The sequence below is a fragment of the Ischnura elegans genome, chromosome 10 (genome assembly GCF_921293095.1).
Source record: "Ischnura elegans chromosome 10, ioIscEleg1.1, whole genome shotgun sequence".
Classification (NCBI taxonomy): domain Eukaryota; kingdom Metazoa; phylum Arthropoda; class Insecta; order Odonata; family Coenagrionidae; genus Ischnura; species Ischnura elegans.
The window spans coordinates 60,457,032-60,483,233 of NC_060255.1; the positions used below are offsets into that span (position 1 = coordinate 60,457,032).

Sequence of the window (26,202 nt, forward strand, 5' to 3'; positions counted from 1 at the left end):
CGCGAGTAGTGATCTTGGAATACCCAAAAAAAATGCTAAGATTGCTGTGCACCTGGTTGCCGATGGAGTATCCTCTATTGTTATATTACTTACTTTCCCCCCATAGTACCTATTCGACATGAATGACCGCCGTGTGCTTCCACCTGGTGAGACACTGGCTTACCATGGAACGCTAACACTTCGTCACCTTCGCAACGGAAGTGCGGGCCCTGCGTCGCAGAATGCAGCGCTTCGCTTCGCTCTAAACCTGCCCTAATGAATAAATGGCGACCTGCGCCGTGAACGTATCCGTGCGCCCTCTCTAGGAACTATATCGCGCCGTGGAGCACTCGGACGGGAAAGATTAGGGTGTATGAGAATTTATGCGTTCACACTCACTCAGGCTCCGGGCATTAGTGTCGGAAGCGTCCGAGAGATGGCGCATGCAGAGGCGAAGCGTGAAAGGACTAAGAGCGCCCGTCTGCAGGCATTTGTTTATTATTCGCCCCACCCACCTCCCCGGACGCCCTGCTCTGCATTTGAGCCTCATAAAAAAGGAAGAAAGCCGCCCACAAGGTAGGCGTGGATATTGGGGCAATGGGGATAACTCTGATAGGCAAGGAGCCATGCATTCATTTGGGGAGAATTTAAGGAGGCGCCAGAATAAAACCGGAAAAGCTTAAATGCGACAATGATGGGCGATAAAAGCATCAAATTTGGTTTGGATGGGTTTACCGTTCTGCCGCCGGTACTCAAGGACGCAAGTAATATCTTATGTCTTTTTTACATCCAAAAGATATCGATTTCATCTAACGAAAATTACCTGTACATCCATATCTCTTCGGTGACATAAATTGATGTCATTTAAATATCACTTTAAACATAAAAATATGATAACATGACAACTGTTAATAACAAAATTTTGAACAGTTACTAATATTTTTTCATAACAGTGTACCAAAGCATATATAGAAATTAATGAAATATTTCCTCTCTTTGGTATCTGAATGATATCACCAAGTGTTGCGAAGTTTATAGAAAAGTATCTGTATCTGAAATTTCCAAGGGAATGAGATATAAAAAAAAAAGAAAATAATAATTGCGATCAATACAAAAATGTAACAAAAGCTGTACAGTTTTATCGACTTCAAATTTAAATGCAAATTTAAATGCAATACAAGAAAGGAAACTAAATATTTTTAAATATTCAAGAAGAAAAGGTCCTAGGTGACCTTTTTAGTCTTTTGCGACCATAATGAAAAATGAACAAAAATATTGACTGTGTTTCATAAATATAATTTATTTTTTAAATACAGTCAATATTTTTGTCACTAAATGGTTTTTATTGTGGTCGCCAAAGACCATAGAGGTTACGTGGAACTTAATATTCCTTTTTTAACATGAATTTTTGTAAAATATTTGGTTTTCTTTTTTGCATTGCATTTAATTTTGCTGTTAATATTGAAGTTGTAACATTTTTTCAGCTTTTGCTTTGTTTCATTTTTATATTTTTCGTAATTATTTTTATCCTTTTTTTATCGTATTCCTGTGTAGCGTTTGATTCTGTGATTTATAAACAGGAGTCTCCTCAGCGATGATGGTCTCCTCTATGGTATTCCAAGCGAGTGCAAAGAGGGTTACACAACTTTGAAGACAATCATTTTTGAATGAATCATATAATTCAGGGACTCCTTTGTTTCTTTTAAGTGACAAAAACAAATTTAAAGAGTTTTTGAAAAGATGTCACGAGAAAACATAAATATTAAAACGTAAGTAATGGACCGTGGTTTTTAAGAGCGGGGAATCGTTCCGATGGATTTTTCGATCGGAATTGATAATAGAGGCAGGAGAAGGGAACTAGTGATGGAAAAATCGATTTCGATTTCAATATAAAATCGATTTTTGAAAGCCAAAGATCGAGATAATCGAGATCAAGCCTCCATCATCGAGTTTCTATCAAAGCTCGATTTTTTACTTAGATCTTGACCATTTCGTTTGATCTCAGCAGCGTGAACATCGTCCTATGACAATGCCATCCTCCTAGGGTGAAATAATTTTCTCTAAGGCCGGTAAATTAGTAATGTACACCAAAGGTGATTGCATATAAGAGGCCCAATTCTATCCCATGGAAAGCTGATTTATGACGCCTATTCGGTCGCATTTTAAGCAGCTTTCAAAAATGTCTGCGGAGCGGTGATGAGTGCAATGCACTCCACTTGTTTCCAATAATTTTCAGTATTATACTTGTAAAAAGAAGGAGTAGCATTGAGAATTTATGAATTTTATAGATCACGTCATCATGAATGTAAATTTCGGTAGACACCCCTAATTATACCTTATTTCCCCCTAAAACTCGGATCAATTTGTTCGTCAGCGACGCGAGTGGCGACTTTTGTAAACCCATTTAAATGCGCGGAGTGTGACAACACATTTAGAGGACGACTTGAGGATCCTCTACTGTAATATTTGTTATGCACACCCTTGAACATTTAGAAACCATCGCAATCAGTTCATCTCTCCATAAACATTTAGAGAAGTAGAATGGTTCCCGTCGATGATCCCAATATTTTAGTATTCGTGCATTTTTAAATTTTTAATACCTACTAATAATGCACGAATGTATTCTAAGAAGATTTTTTAGGAATTTTTCCACGTGTAAAATGTGTAATTATATTTTTTCTCGAATGAATAATAATTATGTTTTTGTAAAGCCTTTATTTAAAAAAAAGGAACCGTCGATTTTCTCGATTAATTGAACTTTTTTGCTCAAATTTCGATTTTTGTTGAAAATTCGAGGTCTTCATGTCGATTTAAAATCGATCGTCTGAAAATTCGATTTAGAAATGCATTTTTCCATCACTAAAAGAAACAGAAAATGGGTAGAGAGGAGTTTTTAAACTTCCTTTATTTTTTGGACGGGGTCTTCCCTGGGGAGTTGCCATTATTATAGAACGGCTTCTGTGCTCCTCCATTTGCCATCGGCAGAAAAAGAAGCCGTGGGGAAAATGGCTGGCTGAACTGGGATTGGGATAAAAGACCCTTTTGAGGATAACAGCAAAAGCAGCGGCGGCAGCGGCAAAAGATAAGCCAAAGGCAGGAAATGCAAAAGCGAATAACTAACTCCCACGCTGCCAAAGATTACTCGGGTCGGGAACCGATTCAAAAATTAAGAGTGCCCCGGCGGTAATAATAATGTCACCCACGGTTCGATAAAGGCTAGCAATTTTGCTGTTTAAAAAAATCAAATGGCAGGCCCATGAGCCAACTCACGTTTTTATACGAGGGAGGATAGTTTGTGCAGTTTACGAAAGTAGTTTGTTTATTAAAATTTCCTCAGTTTCAGTTGAGTAAGTGTGCATTTTAATTCACGCTCATTGTCAGTATTTAATATCACTATTTTTTTCATTGTTATCGCTAAAAACTAAAGACTAGGGTTGCATTTAACCCTCCTTTCTGCAAAAACGTTTTTCTGCTTTTGCAGTCTTTATATTTAATATTAAATTTTAATCTTCGATGGTGGAGCTTACAATTGAGATTTAAGTTTTGCTGACGTTTCGGTTTATTTATCAATCATCATTGAGGGAAGACCAATAGAGGACCTCAAATTGTTTGCCATAATTTACCTTAGGACGCCAGCAGGATAGCTGGTGAAACTATTGTGAATCTTGGTCAAAATACACGGACGGAACCCGAAACTGCTTACTTCATGCACTTTTATCTGAAATATTTAAACGTGGGGCCTTGGCCCGAGGCAGGGTGGTTTATTTTCTCATTTTCTGCTCGAGTAAAAACGTGGGTTTTTTAATTGATCTATTTTTTTAATAATATTCTATCTCTATGGCTTCTCGTATCATCCTGGGGTAATATCTATTTTCTCTCGCCATAACATCGGCTCCGTCAAAACATACGTCTACGGCCTCGTTCCCAGAGCTCGCAAATTTGTCGTCAACCGATAAACCGCTATGCGGGAGGTAAATGTGAAAGATAGAGTCAGCATTTGAGTCCCCTGAAAACCTTCACTCATGCATTTTTTTATGACAGATTATCCGCTAAAATCTTCTGCTATCATCTGCATATATTCAAGGTGTGTAAAGTGGATCCTTTCAAACATTTAATAGTATCTCAAATCTCAAAAATTAACCTTGGTATAGCGATATATATTTTAAAACATTCATGATAATAAGTATCTTAAACTAACGATAAATATCAGTGAATACACGAGAAATAAACCACAAAGAAGAAGGTTACAAATTCCGACACCAAGGAGTAGTACTTTTCTTAAAACCAAATTATATTAACCGAGGTCGTTGCGTGGAAGGCGATTAACCAGTGATGCAGTAAGCAAGAAATAAATAGTCATTATTACCCTACATAGTTAATTCAGGCGAAGAGGGTATTGTACAAAAAGAGGAATCTACTTACAGCTAGTATACAAGCACAGACGCAACTAAACCATTCGTCAGATGGTACATAAGAAACAGTTGCATGTGTGGGAGTGAGGCTTTGACGTTGATAGCAGCAGCGATGTCAAAATTGAAAGCATTCAAAATATGGTGCCACCGGAGAATGATGGCGATAAAATGAATCGAGCGAGGAAATAATGAGTAGTAAGAAGGGTGAGGGAAAAGAGAAGTCTTATAAAAACCCCAAGAAGAAGATGGAACAACTTAGTCGGCTATATCATGAGACATCATGGCGTCATAAAGACAATCATCGAGGGACAAGTAAAAGGGAAGATTGGTTAAGGAATACCCATCATGTGTTTTATAGGACAGTTTATTATAGGGACTAAATGATAATAATTACGTAAATATGAAGAATTCAGTTGGTAGGATAGGGAGTTTCTTCAAGCCATTCTTTACGTTTGACGAATATTTCTCGTGTTTCCAGCCAGGGTAATGCTTTTATATAAGCCGACGTTGTGAATGTTGTTGTTGTGAATGTGTGAAATTGGACTTCCATAAAGTAACACAGCCTTGATGATGGGAGACAAGTCGTCTCCCGAAACGTCGGCTAATACAAAAGCATCAACCTGGATAGAAGTACTCACCTGGATAAATTAAAATTGTGTATCATTCTTTACATTGTTAACTTTTGACAAGGGCGATATTTTCAAGCCTTTTAAATGAGGACAAAGCTCACCCCAGACTTGCAGCGAGAAGTGTGTGACTATAGCGGCGGTTATTTCGGATATGAATGAAAAAATGATGCTTGATAAAGACAATCTTCAATGAATAAGTGAACTGGAAGAAGGGCAAGCGGACGGCCCCGAATGAATTATATTGAAGAGATTATTAGAAGTACGTCACTGTGAAAAGGCTAGCCGATTGGAGAGCGCAATGAAGAACTGCGTCAGTTCCACAACGACTGCTTACTTATGACGATGATATCTTTATGAAGTAGATGAATGATGGTAATTAGTCCTCCTTAAGGAGAGGAGTAATGAAAATCATGAAAGATGGCGCGTATGCCAGAGCCCTGGATATGGAGACCAGTTTGAGAGAATGGGATGCAATAAGGCTCCATAATGATTGCCTCACGTCTCCAGTACTCGTGCAATCGGAAATGAAAGTGCAGCCGATCTCATTACGCTTATGACTACCGATCAGAACGGTGGTCGATTGGGAGGCAATCGAGATGTAAGTGCGGAATCTTCGCTCCTGGGATTCATTTCGATCTTTGGAATCGGTGATCTCGAGGCTCGTCATGGCCGCTGTAACGAGAGGCTGCTAGAAAAAAAGAATAATCGAGATGCGATATTAGGAGGGCAAAGTGGCTTCCAATGAGGTCAAGACACTTGAGACACGCTCCGAAAGCGCTCATCGCCCGATTTCCATTTTTTAAACGCTGTCGTAAGGGCTTGAGGTGAAAAAAGGTTATGAAGTTGGCCTATGTAACGCTTTGAGGATGAGTGCCGGGAATATATTCCGTGGCCTTGGTGAGCCTGATGTGCAGTGGCCGTAATGAGATGAATAGAGGATATGAGGCTAACGCCTATCTCTGTCAAAGCATCTTCCATCAGGGCGTTTATTCTGCATTGCCCAGTAAAATGGACCATGGGTGGATCATCAAATGAGCTGGTGAGTCAAACATTCCTTTTTTGAAAATTATCAAATCAAACGGAGGAAATGAGCCTGTCATGAACCGTACCCGCGGAATTGAGTGGCGTTAATCGGCGCAAAAAGGTGGTCACCTAATAAAATTTTTTTAAATCCCAGTTTTCAGATATATATGCGGCGTCATCCGCGATTTTTACATCTCAGAAAAAAATTTACACTAATCATTCAATTGATTTTAAGAGGAATAGGGTATATTCAATCTAAGTTGTGTCTTCTTTCGTATTGGCTGAAATTAAGATGAATTTGTGCCTTCCTCATTGTCCACTTGTAGTCATTCCAAATATAAACAGCTGCTTAACCAGATGATACTGAGATATATATTTCCTAGGCTATTATGTGGCCTTTTTTTGTAAGGAGCTAAGACTTTGAAAGCAGATTGAAGGAGCTAAGCATTGAAAACAGATTAAGATATCCATTTACGCTGATAAAAATATGAACATATTTTCATATCTTTAGTACATGCGAAATAAATGTAAATCGTATTGATCGTTCACATACTCGTTCCTGAGTAATATTGCATAAAGAGATACTTCCCTTCAAACGTTTTACCAACTAGGCAGTGGGTCTCAGCATCAATCCGGGAACTGTTTATATTTTCACCCGAGTATCGCATTATTGGATAGGTTTTCAGAAAAGCGAAGTGGTTACCTAACGACCGCGGCGTGTATTATGTGTAACCGCGATTTATATAGCTCCCCAAGTTATATAATTCATTCTCCTCTTCCAGTTTTTGTTTCGTTATATTAATGTTAGTCTTGGCTTCCTCTCCTCTGCAGCATGCTAGTTTTTTACATCATCGTAATCCTCAAAATTACAGTGATAGAACGGCTATTGCCATTTTTTAAATAAAATGTAGCTGCACTTCCCCACAATAATTTAATGCGTACGACGTGTTTCGGCCCACAGAGCCATCATCTGGTACAAGAAATTGTAATACATGAGCATTTAATTATTGTAGAAAAGTGAAACCACCTTTCATTCCAATATTTCGAACTTCCACTGTATCACGACTGACTAGGTTGAAGGTATTCAGTCTGTTTGGTTGTGAATTTCCCATACAAAGTCGAGCCTCGCCACCTGTTGGCGATACCACGCGTAGTCGGGTTTTCGTTTTGTTTTTGTTTGTTTTTTTGGTCACTCCGAGAACGTGAGTGAATTGTGCCAGTCGTCCTGTGAACTCCGTAAGTGCATGGTCGGAGAGCAACCCAAGGAGACGGAGCCATGTCTCGCCCCCGACGGGAACAGCAGCGGTGAGTGGTATGCGCCGGCACGGCTCGACTTTGAATTTAACAATATAAGTCGTAATATACAGTCCACATTTATAATCACGTTCGAGAGTGATCACGGTCATTGCGAGCTATCAGCTTTTCCGTAGTAGTAACACGCAAGCGGTACAAGGTGCGATCCGAGAGATGATCTTGTGAAGATACCGTAAGTCGTTTCAGGCTATGCACTGAACAGGAGTAAGGCCAGCGGGTCTTGAGGTGATTTATGTCTCAAAGGAAAACATAGTTAAAAGAATTCATATTCCTTGATCAAGGCAACGCCGGGGATATAAGGGGTGAAGGGTCTTTGGTTGGCTTTGGCTTCTTTGTGCCCTTTCGGGATCAGGGGATTAGCGGCCTGAAGATCGCGTCCGCCTTTGATCAAATATTGATCAAAGCACCCTCCAAAGTTATCCCACCCTCAACCCCCTTCCCTCATTTCCCATCCACCCCGAAAAGCAGCCTCCACCCGTGAAAATTCGAATCGCATTTTCATGGCTTTGCGAACGAAAATTTTCTCGATGTAACTGAAGCCTTGTATTTAAATATTTTTTCCTCATTAACGGATGAATTTCTCCAACTCGCTATGAAATAACATTATTCACTTCCTCTGATACCCGCGTCCATTCAGCTCTTTCCCGGCCAAATTCATTCATAACAGAAGAGAGAAAAGTCGACTTTAAATCTGTATCTACATACCGCCTCATTTAGCGAGTTTACAGAGGTATACGAACCACAGCCGCCAGCAACAAAAAGAAAACTTTAAATGAACAAAAGTGAAAACTTCGCCTTTCACGTAAAATTTATTTGTAACCAATTTATTATTTTAACTGATAAGGTCATCTCATTAAAATAAATTTTACGTGAAATACGAAAGTTTTCGCTTTCAATACTTATTTTAAGCGTATTTTTTTCACCAACATCCGCCTGGAAATTTCAATTCAAGGAAAGGAAAGAGGCTAAGATGCGAATACTGATCGCCACCTAGTAATTATCAAATTCATTACTTGTTCGGAGAAAAACAAATTTCTAAGCCAATCTGTTCTTCAAATTATCCCTCAAAATTCATCGTTTTTATCGCTCCTAGAAACATAGTGAGGTTATTATGTGGAGCCCTCCATGTCACTGTGTAAGATAGGAGATCTTAATAGTAAAAGCAGCCTATGCCTAACGCCTCTAGCGTCTATAGCGGCTACTTGCTCTATTCGAGTAAAAAATATGTAACACCCTAAATATACGCTAGCAGCAGATTTTTTTCACGAATATCGCAGCTTTCCGTCGTAATTTATAAAGTTCACGCATTATGCACTGTATTGTTACCTAACCTAGAAATAATAGGCAATTTCCGCCATTCCTTAGTCTTTTTGGGCTAGAATTGAGAGTAGATGAAAAGTATTTTTTGTCACCTGTAAAAATAAGCAATTCATAGTTTCAAGTACTCACGAGTCATAGTACAAATAATGATGCTTCACCAATTGAAATGGACCGTGTCCCTCCTATTCAATAGCAAATACTTCTTAGGCGGGCAGGCATCTAAAAATTTCAGTCAGCTAAAATTAATTTTTATCAAGGTAGAAAACCCATACTACCCCGTCAACCTACCCAATTACCGCATACCGAAGCTCGCTTAGACTACATCTTCCAGTTTCTGAGTAGAGACTAAAAACAAATTTAGTCACCAAAAACAGCGATAATCGCCGCCGTCGCCTCATATATTTTTTAAATGATATATATCTCGTATAAAATACCTCCTTCCCTATATAATTTTGTACTCCAGTGACGCTAGTTTTTTATGAGCGGAAGATTATGTATGAAAGTAGTTAAGTGATTGTATTATTTGTAAATTTTACGCAGACCAACACCGCAACAACTCTAGCTCGAGTGAGTGGAGTTGAAGTTAGTTCCTAAAATATTAACTCTCACTGAAACTCAACATTAATTTCAATTGGAAAACATTCTCCGGACCGGGAGACAAACCACCAACATTTGCATTTCCGAGCCTCAGCGCGGCCCGTTACAATACGTACGAGTTCCTGAATTCCCGTGTCATTTGTACTGAAGCTCATGTGACTAGATGTTAGGCCCTCCCTGCCCATCAAGGATGGCAACGCAGGGAAATATGGATATCAATGAAGCTACAACCGGTTGACTGCCTCAAACCTGCGCTATAACCTTGCATGGCGGTATATTTCGAATCTTGCCCCGTGAACGGCGGTGAAATATGCATGAATTTTCTTGAAATAAAATTCCCCTTTACCGGGAATCAAACCACGGACCTTTGTCTTTCTGGGCCACTGTGCAGAACATTACTCTAGCCAGGTTCCTGTATTACCATGGCAATTGTACCGAGGCTCTCAACCGGTTGTGGCTTCATTTAAGTCCTTTCTGCCACGCGTTTACATCTTTGATGGACCAGGAGGGCCTAATATCTGGAAGCAAGGCTGTCTGAAATTCAAGCATAGGGGTAAAAGTGATTTTAATAAACAGAGCTGAGTTTAGAAATTGATAGAATGAATGCAAAAAAACTAGGTGGCCAAGGGATATGAGTGAGTCTCTGTTCTGTGCTGACATCGAGTGGAAAATCAAATGCACTTCTACATAATTTAGCGTACAGTATTACTTTTCATTTCTCCCGTGATGAGACATTTATCCCAATAAAATGCTTAGGAATAATGAATGAGTCTATCAGAGTGTCGTTAAAGTGTGTCTAAAACGCTTCAAAATAGAGCAATATGGATTGATAGTGTTTGGTAATCATGTGTTAAAGGCATAATCTAGAAGGTTATTTTGTAGGTAACTTTTGAGTCCTCTTTACTATATAAATAAGATAACTATAACTAGTCCAGATTGGTGTTGCTTAACTTACAAACAACACCAATCTGGACTAGATATAGTTATTGACGCTTGCGCAGCACCTTTTTTCGCATCTAAAAAAATCGCTTACCCCGTTCCGCCCTGGGTTCCCCTATATTGATTTAGCCGTGAGCAAGTTCCAAATAGTTGTATATAAATGAATGGTTGTACATGTAAATGATTGTTGATGTACATAGCGTACGTTTTGAACGATTTATTTTTCACGGGAGACGAGCAGTGTAAAGTGAAGAGAAGCGTCCTCTTAATCTTCGGTGGAATATTTTCGCGGGCTGTTATGTATTCACCGCCCAACGCTCTTTTTCGCATTTCGTTTTTCAACTCGAGCGAATATCTGTTCCTCTTCCTCCAAAGGCGACGTTGACAAGCATTCCGAAAGAGAGACACACTTCTTCTTCCATATAAGCAGTTGGCATATCGAATTTCTGCCTTCGACGTCCCATTTCAAGTTTCCCATTTATCGGAAAGACGCTACCACGCCACAGCTATGTTATGTTCGGGCCGTTAACTTTCAATTCCGCGTCTCTCGCGGTCTCAATTTCCCATTCGACTCGCTCACTTCTTTCTCGTCATGCGATGGGAGCTATTCAGTTTTTTTTCATATACACGGCTTTTGACACCACCAATCAGAATGGTTTTCCATGATTTTGCATTTCTTGATTCTCCCTTTATACTAATGGTCTTCTTTTCAATTTCCAAACGTGAAGCATTAGCTACGATAATTTATCTCTTTACCACGCTTTCTTGTACCCACTTTCTTGCTCATTTGTGTGTTTGTCCAACCTCGCTATTAAAATTTCGACCACTTTTGAAATTATGGCTTTGGCTTGATTAGATTATATTTCAAAATCATAGCTTGGGAAATATAATCCTTTTCCTCACTCTTCTTGAAAATTCCTAAAACAAAATCTCCATCAGGGTCTTAACCTACAATTTGGTAGACATTTCACATTATTTCGATCTTCAAAGGCGAGAATTTAAATAAAATTCTACGATAGAGAAAGTTAAATTCCGTTAAAGAGCATAGGTGGCGCCATTCCATTTGATCATTTCAGTAACTCTTGGCCAAAGTAAAGGCTAAAAACCAACAGTAATGTGGAAAAATGTCTGCTCTTTTTCCTCTAAAATTTGAAAAGTGATACCGTATGGTTCTAAAAAAGAATTGCGTAACGAAAAAGGGTAGTTCTAGCAGGTACGATGCCTTTTCCCCAGGTTTTTGATGGAGGGGGATATTTAAGGACCGGATTTGAATGCATATAGTTAAATTATTTTAAAGTAATGCACGTAATTTAACCTGTGATACTGTGTATTACTTTGTTTGATCTTGCTTTGCTTGAAGTTTGAGTTTTGTCTTCCGTTTGATAATTGGGGAGAGTGACGACACGTAACTTCTGGGTGTCCAATATGGCGGATCAGGAAAATCGATTATTTTTCGTGGAAACATGACCCATGTTGGAAAATTTGTGAAGCTAGCATAAAATAAGGCTCAAAAACTTTAGAGTTTAATTTTAATAGATTCCGACGAGATTCGGTTGTCTCGGGCAAAAGGTTCGTCCATTTTGTCACATGCGCGACCTTTCAGCCAACAATAGGGTGGTTTCCTATTATTTTTTTATTGCCTAAATCGAAAGATTATTACTCCTGGAGTACGTATTTCGCGCTTTTAGATTTTTAAATCACTATATCTATTTTTCGCGATTAAATGAAAAGTGAAAATTTTCAAGCACGCGAAAACGAGACGCGTTAGTATGAATGCCGGGAAATCTCTCTCCGTGAGGCGTATTTCTGGTTCCCGCTGCCGCCCTGTGAGGTGAACTTGAGGCGAGTTGAGCGCTGATACGACGCAGGCTGCTAGCGGGTAGCTGAGTACCCTGCTGGCTGGTAGCGCTTGGCTTAAATAAGGATTATTAATACCTTATCAAACGAAGAAAACTTTCCGACCTTGGCCAGTTTTAATAAGTGATTATTAAGACATGTTTCCCTGAGCTCTGCGCCTCGTGCATGCTTTGGTAACCTCAGACGATGTATAACTCCTATCTTCTCGTATAGAAACTAGGTCCCTGTGACGTCACGTGGAGCGGCATCGCATGGGCGCCAATCTGGCCCTTTTCAAATGAGGAAAAAAATGGACCATTGCCATTCTTCTAAACCGGTATTTCTAAAACGAAATAATTTGTATATTATGAATACAGTAATGGTGGGTAACGAATCGCAATCAATCCCTTTCGTTTTATTTGATGAAGGAAACTACCCTATTGGCTATTTAGAGCGCGGGGAGACTTCAGGCAACCAAGGAGGTTGTTAATATCTGAAGGGGGCACCACTGGTTTCGAGCGTGGAGCGAAATGTGGCCGGAATGGGGGTGCTTGGGTAGGACAAGCCACGCCCACTTTGACCAAAACATTGACAATGCCATAAGGGTCAATGCTTACTATTTGGTGAAATTTTTGGTCACAACTCGTTAGCACATTAGAATAACCTACGGAACGCATAATGTACCTAAACCTTTTTCTCTTACTTCATTGATCGGCTTCGCTAAGTTATGACTTAAACATTATTTCCCAGGGAAAAATTATAATCAATCACCACGCTTACGTTCTACAACCAGCTCAGATGATACTAAATTTTACGAGAGTAAACTAGTCATTTACCTGCACTTAAACTGGTATTTTATTTTATTATAGCCAACGGAAATTTAAATAAGTACAGTGATAAAGTATATTTTCAAGGATATACGTGGCTAACAGACGCAGATAGTAGTGAAGGCTATTCGAGTTCTCCACCGGGTAATCTCCTTCATGGCTGCCAACGTTTCGGGGTACGAGTCGTACTCCATCTTCAGGGCTGAGTGAAGAACTTCACTGCCAGCATATGCCGGGAAAGCATCCGATCTTTTTTAACAGACACAGAGTTTATACGTAAATAGATGAATGGCGAATGATGGGGAAAATACTACGACGATCACCGGCGAAATACTAATGATTATGGTAGCATTTTTATTTTAATGTAGTCCATTTTCGGGAAAAAACTTAGCCGCCTCAAAATATCAGTCGAAGGCTAAGTCCAAAAATTGTAAAACCAAGATGGCGGAAATTTGACCACGCTAAAAACTCGGAAACAGCGCCTCCAGATATTCACAACCTCCTTGCAGGTAACCAAGACGCAGCGTGACGTCGCATCGCGGGGGGATTGCTAGTTGGCCACTTGTGCGTGCTACCATGTGTATCTATTTTTTAAATAACATCTAAAAAAGATAGAATCTTCTAACTGAAAAATTATAGTGGGTAGCTACAAAACATGGGACTAGAGTTAAATTCAAATATCTTTGCAACTGACAGGCAGCCCATAGTTTTTCAGGGGTTGAGGACGGAGTACCCGTTAGTTCCCGAAAACCAACCAAAATACGATAGGCAGATCCAAGTCTCCTGAAGAATTCAGTCGCTTTCAGGCCTCCGAGGGGTGTGCTTCGCGTGTGGATTCCCTGTGTTGCCAAGTGGGAAGAGGGTTTCGTAAGTGGGAAGTGGGAGGAGTGGTTTCATAACCTATTGACATTTATGTTCTTGATCACAATAATGTATTTAAGAAACATCACGATAACTCTTTTTAGCTACAGATCAGTGGCGGCTGGTGTCTATATATCCAGGGTGTGCATTATAGAAGATATACGATGATGAAAAAGGGCGTGAAGTCCAAATGAATGCTGCTAAATGGCCCTGAATGCATTGACGGTCTAGGATCCTGAGCGCAGGTAGTGTAGGTGGCAGCTACACCGCTACACTACCTACGAGTTAGTCACCAAATATGTGCGTGCGCACTCGCGTCGTTTTGAGTCTGCTCCCAGCACCCATTTGAACATGGCATACCCGCCCGCTTACCTCGTCCCAATGGGTACCCTGAAGCGATCGCATAGACCGAATATGCGCCCAGCGCGATGGCACGGGATCGCACGTCTGTAGAGCGCTGAATTCCCAAAAGAGATAGCTGTAGCATTTGGAGCTTCATATTTCATCCATAAATAGAAAGGATTTTTATCTATCTCGTGGTAAAGGAATAGTTTTCTTTTATAATCCATTCATCTTTGGGTGTGCACTTGCTAGCATGCGTATATGCACGTGCCGCCACTGCTACAGATGCTTGTTTTTTCCTTTAATAGGTTCCTTCTTTGTTGACTCCCTTAATAACATACAAAAATGGCATTGCAGCGCCCTCTCTGTAGCAAACTATACACTTGGGAATTCAACTGGATTTTAACATTATAACTTCAACAATTTTAAGACAGTCTTTCGTTTCCATTCACTGACAATCTTTCGAGAAAACATGGCAACGCCCGCCTCTTTCTCTCCCAGTCCCACATTCCCACTGTTCCACCTCCTGCCGCTACGCCGCTCGACACATTCCGAGTTTGCACGACTGAACCAGTTGCAAAGATATTTGAAAAGAATCATAGTCAGTTTTAACCCTTAGACGCTCAAGGTGCTAATATATCAGCCCCGCGTTTAATCCCATGTAAACATGCTTGTTTATAATACTTTGGGTTAGGTTCAGTTTTATAGTGTATATTATATACATTTTTATCACTCCTGATGAAACGTTATTTCTTCTACAGTATTTAGTGTGATATATCAAACAAATTTGTTTATATCAATATGAGTTTATGTAACGCCTGATGCGTTCTGAGATCGGGCTTGTGCTTTCTGGGAGTGAAAACTGAAATTGCCATGAGAGCGAAAACGTTTAATGAATAGCAATTTGCACAACCTCAAAACATCTGGTCACCAAAGAATTATATCTAGTTATCCCCCAAATACTCCCAACTTTGCCAATATTTTCATTCCTATAGGCAACACATACATTTTTAATCTGATTCAGAAAAAAATCATGTTATTTTTGTCCACACCCCCGTTGTTTTATTATGCGTGTGTAATAATACTTTATCAGGGTGAAAATGATAAATATTTCCACCATTGTTATATTTTAAATCATTTGAGTTTTATTGAGTACAATAATACTGTTTTAGGGAAGAAATTACCGATAATGTGCTGTGAAATGGTCACAATTTGTATTCAATAGAATTATTCCTATAAAAGTAAGTGAAATTAAAAAATTTGTATGCGTGCGTTTTAAATGTAATGAAGATATGGTGCCGTGACCTTGACTGCCAAAGAAAACAAAAAAGAAATTAAATTCGTCGATTTTCTCACCACCCCCGTTACTTAATTATGTGCGTGTAATAATATTTTATCGGGGTGGAAATGATAAATATTTCCACCAGTGTAATATTTTAAATCCTCTGAGTTTTTTTGCTAATGAGCTAACTCGATTTTTCTTCATTTTCAGATTTATATCCCCAGCCGCCATTGGACCAAGTGGCGACGCTTCTACTTGTGCCAGCGAGCTGAGAGAAAATGGTGACAAATAATGACACAATAATACTGTTTAAGAGAAGAACTTACCGATAATGTGCTGTGAAACGGTCACAATTTGTATTCAATAGAATTATTCCCATAAAAGTAAGTGAAATTTAAAAATGTGTATGTGTACGTTTTAAATGTATTGAAGATATGGTGCCGTGACCATGACTCCCAAAGAAAACAAAAAAGAAATTAAATTCGTCGATGAATATATTTGTGTATTTTCAAAAGTGTGAAACTTAAAAAAAATATTTAAAAAGCAGACGGTGTACGTAGACCTTAAATATTTCATAAAAACTTGGTCGTGAGTTTAGATTGAGTGACATTTTCTAATTTTTTTGTCGGTAATGAACAGTTACTGCAATATTTGTGAGTGAATATTCGAGAAACTGGTCCATCGTACCCTGGATCAGTTCTGATGACGTTTTGTGTACATATGATCACGTGCACAGAGCACTGAATGTGAGTCATAAGTATACCGAGTTGTACAGTTGTAAAGAGTTGCGAAATAAATGGGAACAGTCTAATAACCAGAAATTCTTTGTTTTTCTAACGGTCAATGTCTAACGGACTTTCCAATTTACTAAGCTACGAGAGAAAAGTTTCAACTTATAACTACTAATTCCATTGGGAAAACTTTGAAGCTGTCAATTCCTTAACGTGAAGTATGATCCATCGAGTCATTGAATGATTAAAGTTTTCTGATAATTCTTCATTGAAAGTGGGTGACAAAATTTAGGCTTCCTCTCCTTTTATACCTTCAAACTGGCCATTTTCGGTATCGGTGTCGCCTTCTCTCGACTGCTCGCGGTAGCAGCGGTACTTGAGAGACAGTCTACCGACAATTTTCGAAACTTCCACCGACAGTTGTCGATAAACTAGTCGGTAGCTACCTATGATTTTAAATCACACGATGGGGCCTATTGACACTGCAAAAAAAATATGGCGGACTTTTATTGAATATCTTTGGTCAAAAATGGCAATTTTATGACTTAATCTCCTTCACTAAAGAAATGAAAACCTTCATAATGTATGTTTTATAATATGCATGATTGAGTAATCAATTAAAATATGAAATTAATATGATGGGATCATTTCTCGCTTTCCAGTGTTACCATGCGGTCGAATATTAACGTAGTTTACGTAAATATTCGATATTTTTTAGCTACGTATTTTAATTTCCCCTTTGTACCTTGTCCTCATTGTGCCTTTATTTATTGAATAATACGTATTATTTTGCTTTCATTACTGCCTAATGGAATGAATATTTTCGCATTTCCGGGCAAACATTATTTTCATCGGTCGAAATTTATTTGTGTTTATGTATTCACGGTCACGTACATTCAAAGTTTTTTTTAAATACATTACGTTATCGCACTATGAAGAAATGGAGAGCTTGAATGAAGCAGCTGATCCAATGGTTGGTGCTTCATAACAAGATACTATAGCTATTCATCATTGGAGGCCCAAGATTTTTGCTCGGAAATTTTGTGAGATTAAAATAATGCGATCTACGGATGCGACTGGTATTCAATGTGTGGCAGATTCTTCAGGAAAACATTTTTGCGCAGTTTTTGCGCATTCATTGCGGATTCTTGCGTATTGGCTCACTTTCCACCTAGTAGGGTGCTTTCCTATTATTTTTTATTGCCTAAATCGAAAGATTATTACTCCTGGAGTACGTATTTCACGCTTTTTGATTTTTAAATGACGATATCTATTTTTCACGATTAAATGAAAAGTGAAAATTTTCAAGCGCGCGAAAACGCGACGCGTAAGTATGAATGCCGGGAAAACTCCCTTGTGACGTCGTTCTGGTTCCCGCTGCAGCAAGTGAGGTGACCTTGGGGCGAGGCTCTGAGCGCTGATACGACGCAGGATGCTGGCAGGTTGCAGAGTACCATGCTAGCTGGTAGCGCTTGGCTTAAATAAGGATTATTAATACCTTATCAAGCGAGGAAAACTTTCCGACCTTAGCCAGATTTAATAGGTGATTATTAAGACATGTTTCCCTGAGCTATGTGCCTCATGCATGCATTGGTAACCTCAGACGATGTAAAACTCCTATCTACTCGTATAGAAACTAGGTCCCTGTGATGTCACGTGGAGTGGCATCGCATGGGCGCCAATCTGGCCTTTTTCAAATGAGGATAAAATTGACCCTTGCCATTCGTCTAAACCGGTATTTCTAAAACAAAATAATTTGTATATTATGAATACACTAATTGTGGGTAACGAATCGCAATCAATGCCTTTCGTTTTCTTTGATGAGGGAAACTACCCTATTATTAAACCTTTTGTGAAGCAGCCAATATTAGGCTTTTTAATGAAATACCGGTCATTGCCCTACCTTGGTTATACGCCAAAATTCTCGTCCGGGCATATTCGTTCACGGGAACTGACAGCACTGGCGCGCAGGAACGGTGCGTGCATCATGCTGCTGAAGACTTGTCTCAAAACTTTGCTGAATGGATATTTATTCTGAAACTCATGGCTTTAATTTTTCTCACCGAAGTTTTTAGAGTAGAATATTTTTTATAATGTCCCGCCACACCTGGTTTTCGCTTTTTGTCCTCCTTTATTTTTTTCTACTTAGGTACTGAAGAGGTATATAATCGAGGTGTGCAATGCCTTTACCTTTGCCTACAGCGTGTCTACCTCCCATTACAACAGATATCATTCCTTTGTGCACCTACCATTCAAATAAACTACACTTCCAAAATGCTCGAAATATAACTTTCTGATTCAATATCATTCCTTTTTACCTATGAATTTTTCTCTATATTTTTCTCGCACATGTCGAGATTTACTCACGTATTCATTATATTTTTTCCATTATTTTGAATTATTATTATATTTTTAAATAAATATTTTTTTTTCATTTCTAATCCTTAATCTTAATTTTACGACACTTCAATTTTATTTATCTCTCAGGTAAAGCCCTAAAAGAGTATGTGTACGTGCTTATAGAAAATCTGAGTTGCAGCCGTAACAGAGATGAGTCAGATCCGCTTGTGACATCTGTGAAGCTTACGAACTACAACTAGAACTACAAAGGTACGTACAACCAACTGCCTCATCCCACCCCAAAGCGTTACTCTGCAAACAATGTTCGAGAGTCCATCTCGATCCACTCGCTGCACATCAAATGAAATAATGTGAGTATACCAGGTGCTACTGAAAAGCACTAATAACTTAGCGTAAACTGTGACCATTCGTCGACACTGACCTACCACTCAGCAAGCCGTCTTAATAGGTATGCGGAGGGGAGAGAGTGTCAGGTGTCCAGTCGTTAATATAAGAAAGAAGAAAGTTAAGGTACACTTTGAAGATATTTTACTACTGAGTCCAATTCAGCATTTATTGAAGTCGTTATTTGTTTGGGGAAATACTATTTCCTATACTTATCATTTCAGCAAAATATCTCTCTCATTTTATTGTGTCAGTCGGACCTAGGAACAGTGTTTCTAGATCACTTCTTATGAGCTCAAGGCCATCTGAGTTTAAACACGTGTGAGTCTCAAGTGGCTCCCATTCTGATTCATGCAAAACCTTCTGCGTAGCTATCTCTATTCGCAGTAATTGCTTTTGGCGAATTGCGTAACATTCCATGGGATTTTATTAGGTTTTTCTTCGCCGGACCATATATACTCCCCGTGTATTCAAGGTCCGGCCTGAAAAGTGGGAAGTAGTGCTTTTTCTTTATCATCCTATCCGATACCATAACAAGCTGTATCCTTTCAGAAGTAGGATACTGGCGGTAATTGTGCGTACTTTGTACTAGATACTTTAGTTTTGAATATTCGAGGTTCACTTTAAAAGGCGAGAAGGCGATTTTTTGTAGCCATTTCAGATCCTTCTACGCATCTCTACTATATTCTTTCTTTTATTTCTTGCCTTCGTAAACAACTCACTGAGACGCACGCCAGAAAACAGCTCAATGCGGAAGTGGAAAAAGCCGAATTCCGTCTTTTCTCGCCCCCCTTAAATGATTCCCGATGATGAGGGAAGTCATTTTCCCCGACTCATGTTTATTTCGCTCTCCGTTTTTTTTTCCCCTCTCACAGATCAACCGCTTTCCGCATTCTCCCGCAATCGAATCTCTCATCAAGCTGCGAACAGAAGCAGCAGAAATCTTCCCATGCTTGAAGGGTATACATTCTTGGGGCATGGAAGAGAAATATGTTCCTAGAGGGAAATCTACGATGAGTGTGACCGAGTTCGCCTGCGATTTTACTCTCGTTTTGCTCTCATTTCAAGCATCATTATGAGTCAACTATTGTAAATAGTTCACTCATGGTCAGGTTACACGGTTAAATGTTCAGGTTACTTGGTGCATCAACCCGTGCGAGTTAGTGTCTAAATACATGAACGATTTTTGCGGAACGGAACGGAATACGCACGGTTTCGTGGACCTAATTAGAACAGGTTCTATATTCTGTTAATGCATTCGCACAAGACGGGCGGTTACACGTTTACGTTTTTTGTTCATTTATGCCGTAATCCAGGTTGGCGCTGAGGCAAATAACCCACGGAGGTAGGGCAATAAATGTTTTTTTCTCGAAGGAAATATACAATAAAAAACACCATTGAAAACCAAAATGGCGGGCACTTATTTCGCGAATTTTCACTGTCCGGGACGGTCGGGTACGGAGCGTACAATGTACATAGAGTTTATATTACTATACAAGAATATACCTACAGCAGAAAAACAACTGCATTATACAATACACTATATTGTACAATATTAATGTGAGTGCCTTCTTCTTTTTCTCACTTCTCACCGCGCGCCCTCACTAGCCGTTGAGGGAAACTCCAGGAAAGCAGTGGCGCTGCGATTTGCGAGGGCAACACAACGCGTTAATACATGTGAACACAAATATTACAGAGTATCCTCCAGAGTATCCATATTAAGAGTATCCTCAAGTCGGCCTCTAAATGTCACTCACCGTGCATTTAAATGGGTTTACAAAAGTCGCCACATGCGTCGCTGACGAACAAAGTGATCCGACTTTCGCGGGGAAATGAGCTATAATTAGGGGTTTTAACCAAAATTTATATGAATTATGATGTGATCTGATAAATTCATAACTTTTCAATGATATTCCTCGCACTTCCTCAAAGCTGAGAACTTCAACATGCTATCGTATCTCATTATATATTGTTAAAATATGTTGTCCCGCTCTCTTCTTAGGGTTGATAGAACACTTCTACTATTCTCCACTTGGGCCTGCCCTATGCCATCTCCTTGCATGTAAATATGAACTTGTGCGGACCATGTTACTAGGCCTTAAAATTGGTGTGGAAAAGCTCTCCCTCCTCTTTACTGCCTGCTAGCCTTTTAATGATGACGTATTCCATCTCTTTTACATCTATTATAACCTGTCCAATGTAACTCATTCGGGGCCATCCCTTGCCCTCCTTCCCTTCCTATCGTTCCTCGATGATCGCATTCATCATGTCATCATGTCTCATGATGCTGTTTTTAAAATAAAATAAATAATAAATTCCCCCCCCCCCCCCATTAGGATTTTACGAACACTTATATTCTCCCGCTCATCTTGTCCTCCAGTCATTAGATGTACTTTTCACGGAAAAGTTTAGGGGTAGTCTCGATTGTTCGGTCCTTGACTAATTTTTAGCTGGTGAATCCAAAATTGATGTTTTTTTACAAAATTTTGTGATGTAACATTAAAAAAAAGCAAAAAAGGCCAATTTTTCTGCTTTTCTTGTTTATCACTCGGAATTATCATTTTTTTTTTGGAATATATGTTTCGTTCAAAATAACAGTTAATAAAATTTGCTACATTTTTTTCAATTCTTCCGACCAAAACTAAGATTTTTTTCTCCGACGAACCATGTAGACTCAAGCACCATTTGAAAATTTGCGTTTTCACCTCACCTCCGCAAAAAAAAGAATTCCCCCGTAATTCATTTAACTAGCCAGCGAATAGTTTTACTTTTAGTTTTAATTAATATATTCCTATTTATTTTTCGGCGATGAATCCGAATGTAACCTTAATTTCTTTTCAATATGTCTTATTTTTTAAATTTTATCCAATATTTAAAAATTTGCAAAATGCCGAGAAATGAATAAACCTGCAACATCCTTGAGTAATAAATTACGACGACGATCCTACGCTACGCTACGCTGAAATTTCGCGGCTTTTTTCTTTAGTCTTCAGTTCCCAGCTTTATTAGCTGTCTACTGAGGGTTTCGTTTCTTTTGGTGGTTTCAAACATTCAATTCTCTTCTAGTGATGGCGTATCTGCGGCTTGTTTAAGTGGGGGAGGGGATGAGGGCAGTTTTGGGGACTTAGTGCTTTTTTGTCCCGGAGGGAGTGTAATCCCAGAGAGATTGCAATAGTTCGTTCTCTGTTGCTCGGTAGGATTTTTGGAATCGTGGTAGGTAAGATTTTAGGATGGTGAGGAGAAGGGTTATCTTTAAATCCTTTCTAATGTTTTCGCTGAAGACGAACCAGGGCGCCCCGACGATTCTTCTTATGATGGTGTTCTCAGTGGATTGGAGTCTCTTGAGGTGGGTCGCTGCAGCATGGAGCCAGGCTGGGGAGGCGTATGATAGGACGACGACGATCCACGAATTTATCCCCGATATACACAGCGGGCATAGGTCCAGCTACCGTTATATAGATTACCACCTCTTCAGCGGGATTGATAGCCCGGTAGAACGCACGAAGGGTATTAATGGTAATAACAAGTATAAGGGCCCAGTGTTATCTTTACCTTGAGTGAGAATGACGTTATTTCTTTCGATAATACATTTGGCTGTTATCTTATTCGTTTTATCACTCTATGCTTGAAGAAAGTGGGGGATGGCTTATTGATACCTTAATTGCAAATAAATTGTCAAAAATTAGGGGAAAACTGTTTTAGGGCACATGTCAAGTGATAAATTTTTATGTTTAGAACTTATTATAGCAGAACTGATCATTGTCTTTTCCATATTTTCCAGAGTCATTGCTAATCCTTCTCTACCTCACCTGTAACTGTTAAGTCGCTAAGAACTCTCGGCACACTTATTTTTACCATATTTCTTTTATTTTTTGCACAGATTATTAGTCATCTTCATAAGCACAACCCTGTTTTAATACATATGCTAAGATGCTTCCCCAAGTATTACGGGTGCTACGATCATCTGTGATATTATTATGCAGTGCGAAATCACGTTAAGAGAGCATTGCCAACGATGTTTTTATGTTATTCTATCCAAATTTGCTTTTATTTTCCATAGAAACTGTGCAAAGAATAATCGTCATGCCGCGTTCGGCGAAGTTCAGCGTGGAAACGTAACCGCATAAATTCTTATTTGGATTCCAGCAAGCCGCGATTCGGAATTATACGGTCCCGATGTGAATTTAAGAAGTGATTCTCCACTTCGTCACCTAAACCTCCACTTGATCTTGTAGTTATTGACGGTTTATTCATAGTCCAACTCACTTGAGCTCTATTATTAGGTTTTTAATTTAGGTTATCCAGGATACTTTTTTGTAGTTTCCCAATGTTTCCTGCACTGAAACTTTTTAATTAACAAGTATTCAACAACTTTATTTGTTATGTATTTACGTATATGTCAACATCCGTCAGAAAGTCTTTGAAAAAAAGCATCATCAATTTTTAGTAGATATTAAAAACTGGATTTAGAATTATACTTATGCATCAAATTTCTCAGGAAGACAGTTTATATATTGGCTGTAATGTCTTAGAATGCCCTCTTTGTCTGTGCTATTCTAATGACTATTTCTATCTTCTTCCGTCCATCGCTGGCTAATCGGTATCCTCGGTATCAAAACTCTCACCTTTTCAAGCTTTCGCTTTCCTAATTTCAATGTTAAACTCTTGTTTGTCTTGTTAAACAATGTTTGTCTTTTCTTTTTCATTGCATTCTATTATCTAAATTTTCTTTTCGTTGATTTTCCGCTGTTATCTGACCATTGTCTTTTCCAAATTTTCCAAAGCCATTCCAAATCATTCTCTTCCTCGTCTGTGACTGTTATGTCGTTAGGAACTCTCAGCATACGCATACAGTTATTTCAACTGTATATTTTTAATTTTTTACAAGATTGTGGCCATTGTGGTCCTTTGAAGGCGCTCTTTTTCCTTATTTAAGTCTTCCCTGTCTCTTCGTCGCTCGAAAAGTTAGTGCACCTTCATGTTACTAATTTCACACTTTTTTTAAGTCGCTCCGTCTAAAATCGTTACAGGCTTGATTTTGCGGATGTTCGATATTCCATGATAAAAGAACACAAATAGTAATTTCTTCACTTTAAATGCAAAACTTAACAACTAATCTTGGTTTCAACACATTGCGTCATTTTCAAGGTACACAATGAGCTGAAACCATGGTCGGTTGGTGAATTTTGAATTAAATGTGTGTAAATTACCATTTGTGTTCTTTTACCGTGGATTGCTCTGTCTATTTGTCAGTTTCAGTCAGATAGGATCTTAAATATGATTTTTAACCCACTTCACATGATCGGGTTGAAATTTTGCACACTCTATTGCTTGCTTCTGGTGAAAAAACAATATTCAATAATCAGACATTTGAACTGTTGATCCTTTCTGATCTAATTAATTAACTAAATTTTCAAGTGGAAAATATTTTTGAATTTTTTCAATATATGGTGATGGCTAAAAATTATTCGTACGAATTTCTTAAACAACTCTAGTTTGATGTATTACACGATTCGCCTCTAAAAAGTAGAGAATAAAAATGAAATTAAAAAATATTTTTAAAAAGCTCTCTCGTTCCAAATACAGTACAAAATTCATAACAAAGTAAAAATTTTAATTTTAATCCCTCGGAGAATGAATCGTGGGTGCAGATTAAGTTTTCATAGTAATACGAGGGCAATTTTTTTCAATCTCCGATGGGCCATGAATAGGAGACGAAATGATTGATTAAAAATTATTTCATTGGTAATTTTGAGCACACCAGTGGACCCAGTGGTGTTCTTACAACATAATTGCCTAGGAAATTGAGTAACAGGTCATGCCTGTCGACAAGCTTTACTATACCTTCTTCACAGAATGTTGCCGCCAATGACTACCAATGAATTTTGCCCTTGTCCTGAAGCTCATTGCCCGTTTGAAAACGCTTCCCATCTGGACACATCTTCATTTCAGCGTATAGATGGAAGTCACACGGCACTAGGTCGGCATTGCACGGTGGGTGATCGACAAATTTTCCATTGAAATTGCTCAAGGAGCAGTTGGGCTGCATCAGCGCTGAGGTGACGGTCGTTGTCATGGATCAGAGCACTTCCAGAAGTCAGTATATCTCCTCTTTTGTTTTTAATGGGAATGGATGTAATTTTACACACTGCTTCACACTCTAGCCACAGTGCATTAAAAAATTCTGTTTTGTCGGAATAAAGATCAAGACATGTCAATGCTTAAGCCATTCGGCGAGTTTCCTGGCTGTTGCTCCGCAGTGCACACTAGGCAGGAGAATCAAATGAGTCAGTGCAGTTAATGAGTTTGCAAATAACCTTAAACTAACAACTTACGGTCAGAAATTACTTGGGCGTGAGGTGCGGAGGACTTGCAGTGGCCCTATCCGCGCAGTACCCGCCTGTCGCTTGTATAGTGTTTATGCTGAGCGCTCGGAGGTTGAAAAAAACGCCCCTCGTATTACATGCCAATCCTTGCTCGCCTATCAGGCTCTTTTTTTAATAAAACTAATCAGCACCAACGCTTTATTCTCCGAGTGGTGTAAAGCTTATTTTTTATTTTCTAGTTCATTTACCCTGTTTTCATAAAAATCATTCTATTAAAAAAATCTCTTTGATTTTATTTTTATTGTAAATTAAAATATTCCTTATTTTTCCCCCGGAATTTCACATACCATTTCGAAATAGAAGTCTGTTTCGATTAGCGTTTCTATGTAAACTTCCACTCCTTCCTGGACATTCAAAAGGTCATTGTAGGTACCACAGGCATTTCTGTAATACGTGTTATTCTTTATTTTTTTGCCATATTCTCTCCCTTTATCCCGCTATTTTTTCCTACTCCTTCCACACATTTATCGCCCACTGATCTGTACTTTATTAAGGCAAAATATTTCGCGAATGTCGTAAGTTGATGAAGTCGGGGAAACCCGACAGACTTCCAGTTACGAAGCAACGGGGACTTTCTTGTAGATCGAAAATCGCAATATACTAAATGAATACAGTGGTTTAGTCAGTAGTTTCAGGTGGTAGTTAGTAGAAATAGCTTCATATTTAAGTAAAATGTGAAAGGGCCACCCAAATCACTCTCAACCCTTTCTTGCATGGTCTATATGGAGCGGTTTTTTTCAAACGTTGCACGTTAAAGGTCTATTCTTAGTGAAGAGTTCTCGGGATCGCTACCGGGTAGGAATTCCATAGCTGCCGACGTTTTGATGTCCGACTCGATCATCGTCCTCAGGCCGGTGAGTGTCGAGTCCGATCGATCGATCCTCTCAAAATTGACGGGTTCTTATACCCGAAATCGGTCCAGCCTCCGGTGTGTATATATACCACCTCTTCGGCGGCGATGATTTTACGCTAAGTGCGT

General features: G+C 39.0%; 1 protein-coding gene across 1 annotated transcript in view; it reads left to right on the top strand.

Moving 5' to 3' along the window:
• Positions 1 to 16,182, top strand: part of LOC124166621 (cysteine-rich motor neuron 1 protein-like) — a 471,628-nt gene extending 455,446 nt beyond the window's left edge. The window contains exon 5 of the mRNA XM_046544229.1: positions 15,572 to 16,182. The gene's annotated coding sequence lies outside the window, so the exon portion shown is untranslated. The remainder of the gene's footprint in view (positions 1 to 15,571) is intronic.
• Positions 16,183 to 26,202: the final 10,020 nt, after the last annotated feature.